The sequence below is a fragment of the Mus caroli genome, unplaced genomic scaffold (assembly GCF_978045245.1).
Source record: "Mus caroli unplaced genomic scaffold, Mus_caroli_1 scaffold_8, whole genome shotgun sequence".
Taxonomy (NCBI): Eukaryota; Metazoa; Chordata; class Mammalia; order Rodentia; family Muridae; genus Mus; species Mus caroli.
The window spans coordinates 98,685,683-98,689,109 of NW_028227263.1; the positions used below are offsets into that span (position 1 = coordinate 98,685,683).

The window sequence follows — 3,427 nt, forward strand, 5'->3', positions numbered from 1 at the left end:
AATATATATTTGATAAGCAATATATATAAGAAAGACTATCACTTTATATATTCTTTGTAACTTGAAGAGGTCAATAAAGACTAAGATTATATAGTGTATCTCAACTCTTGAAATACTGACAAAAAAGCATTTTTCTAAACTAACTTTTGCAACATCTAATTATTCTTTAAGGACTATATATTTCAACCACTCAAGAAATGCAGCTCTTCCCTGACCTTTCTTTTGCCTTCTAGTGAAGAATGAATTTATCAACACTGGTCAACAGCTCTCCAGAATACTTGCAAGTAGTCCCATAAAAAGGAAATGGTAAAGACTTCAATAACACAGCAAGAGAAATGGCACAGTTAATATTTGTGTGACAAGTACTGTATCTTTCAACTATCACAAAAATGATTGTCATTTTTAACTGATTGAAGATTAAGTAACAAACTGAATAAGGTCGTTAAATTAGCCCACAAAGATAAGAAAAATGAGCATTCTGTCTAATCAAAGCAGCTGTCATCTGCTGCACTAGATTTCTCCAGTTCTTCATGATTTCCTTAAGAACTATTCTCAACACCTTCTTCCTCTTCAGGAGTGTCCTGCATGGCTTTCTCTAGAAATAGTTTGAGAGTCTTCACCTTGAATCCACTACTGTGCATAATGGAGGCAACAAGAAGGTAAATGATAGAGTTGACACAGCTCTTAATACAGGATAAGAAAATCATTTCATCAGAAAAATTACAACGTCCCCCAATCCGTTCGTCAAGGAGCCAGTAGATCCCAAAGGGAAGACCAAATATCAGGAAGAAAAGCACTCTGCGTGCAATGGTCACATCCAGCCTGGTTACAGGGATCTGCTGGGAGCCACAGAAGATTCTGACAAGTAGGATTAAGCTGGACCCACAGAGAACCACAAATAAAACAATTGTCTATACAGTAATCATGATATCAAATGTCTGATACCAAAAAGAGTTAGGATCAGAAAACAGTAAAAAATATGCCTTCCCATCCAGAAACATAAACACAAGGGACAGAGCCCAAAGCAAGACACAAATGACAGTTGATGTGTGTCTTGGACATTGACAGTGATACCAGATGGGCCACATGACAGACAGGCATTGTTCAATGCTAATGGTTATGAGAATGCTCAGGCTTGAAAGATATAGAAATGCTGGCACAAAAATTAAAATGATAGGATGTCATTGGAAATGGACTTGATGGTGTAAGTGATAACAAGAACACAAAATACAAACTGATCGAACCAGAAGAAAAAGTCAACTACAGCAAGGTTGAGGATGTAGACAAACAAGGCATTCCTGTGCACCTAGAAGCTCAGCAATCACAGCACTATGACATTTAGTACCATCCCAAACAGGGAAATGATGAGGGAAAGCAACATCCTGGTTTGGAACTTGATGTCACAATCTGAAGTATCATTGGGTTCATTAGATGTTCTGGACTTAGCTTCCAAGGTTGAGATGCTTAGATCCTTGCTTAGGAAGTCTCCAGTACTATTCCTGGAACAAAATAAACAAAACAATGAGCACATGCTATGTTCTTTCTGATCCATGAACAGCCTGCTATGTGATAATTACTGACCTGGTTTATAAACAGGATTAGAGTCATTAAGTAATTTATCTAAACCGGTATTTCTGGAGCCTTAATGTATATTCAGATTGCATTTATTCACACCATCTACAACCTATGTTCTGTACATTAGTATAGTTGTGTTCCCAATATGGACACTCAGTTTCTCAGGGTGTGTCAGAAAGAGATCTCTGAATCCAACTTCCTTTCTGTCTTAGGCTGTTTCTTCTCCATTGCATGAACTCAGGAACCAAAAGAATGACCCACAGCTGCTCTCAGTCCTAGCAGGAGTAGGCTATCAAATGGAGAAATATGGGAATCATGAGTGACAGTCATGAATGGAATGCTAAGTTCTGTTAAGACCAGAATGAAAAGAACCAGTTTTATAGACTAGAATGACTCAAAAGTCTCCAATCCAGATTTGAAGTTAGAAAGAGGGAAAGTCTTTGAGGACATTAAGCACTTTTATATTGTCTATTGCTATACCACAAGTCTACATTTCTTTATTGAGTCACATTGAGTAATTGAGATTTTTTTTTTACTGACTTATTATTATACAAAAACTACATATATGTACCCTCTTGGTCCCTGGTCTGCTTAGGACTGGTCTCTGGTTGCAGATGGGCAAGGAGCCAGCGAATGATAGATCAACACAGGTGATTGTGTAGAATCTGAATGTTTTGTCACAAAGTGAACACCAGTCTTATATAATACAGAAAATAAAGGGGGTATGATGTCACAGCAGGCAAAGTACATTGAAGTTACCTGACACAAAACAAAGAAATGACTTCAAAAGGACTTACAGGAACCAGGTAAATGTTTACAGTAAAGATAAAGCAGTTCTGCCTAGGTCAGCTTAGTGACAGGTAAGCATTTTACACCCTGGTCACAATTAGTACAACTCCTTTGTTGTACTAGGAGTTGTCAGATTGTCAGATTCAAGGATTTTCTGGGAGGTTGGATAACTGGCAAAGACTTAGCTATGTCAGAATTCAATCTTAAAAGGCACTTATAATAAAATAATACTATAAGAGAGCACGTGGATCCATACACCAGACTAATGCGGGGATAGGGTATGAGTATATGGGTTATGAGAACGCCAAAGTTCCAGGAGGTGAGTATCTGTGAAACTCTTTGCCTTGTGAGTGCTCCCACGCCTCTTGGCCTGCCAAGCAAACTTCACTGGAGTGTGCATAGCATATATGTAAATGTATATAGTCATATATATCACAAAAGTAATATGTGTGATAATTATTCACAAATGAATAAACTAATGATAAATTCAACAGTAATTACAAATTTAAATGAAATGTTTTTGCAAATATTTTAGAGTAAGTACCACAAAATACATAGAAGAATGAAGAAAATATCATTACTGGTAGTTCTGTCTAAGGAAGACATAGTATGTTTGAAAGAATTGTTTATGCTGAAAGATGGATAATGAAGGAATTTTTCATTCCCAACACAAGAATGCTTATTAAATGACTATATTGGTGACCTAGAAGTATTTCAGTCCAGAATTTAGGCTTTGATTTTAAGGTTTAGTGAATTTCTAACATTCTTGAGAATTAAAAAAACAAGTTAGGAGAAAAATAGAAAAGAAGGAAGAATGTAACAACTCTAAATACCCACAAAACAACTCACAGACCATATGAAGCTTAAGGAGAAGGAGACCAAAGTGTGGATGCTTCAGTTCTACTTAGAAGTGGGAACAAAATAATCACAGGAAGTGGAGGGTGGGAGGGACTTGAGAGAAAGAGAGAAGGAGGAGGGGAAAGGTGGCAGGATTAGGTGGGGGAGGACACGGGGAGATGTAGAGAAGGTCAGGAATTTGAATAGAGTGGGGGATGGGGAAATG

The 3,427-nt window shown here is 37.3% G+C and overlaps 1 pseudogene; it reads right to left on the minus strand.

The window, feature by feature from the left end:
- Positions 1-539: 539 nt before the first annotated feature.
- Positions 540-1,381, minus strand: LOC110297935 (mas-related G protein-coupled receptor member B2-like; annotated as a pseudogene).
- Between the last annotated feature and the right edge of the window lie 2,046 nt (positions 1,382-3,427).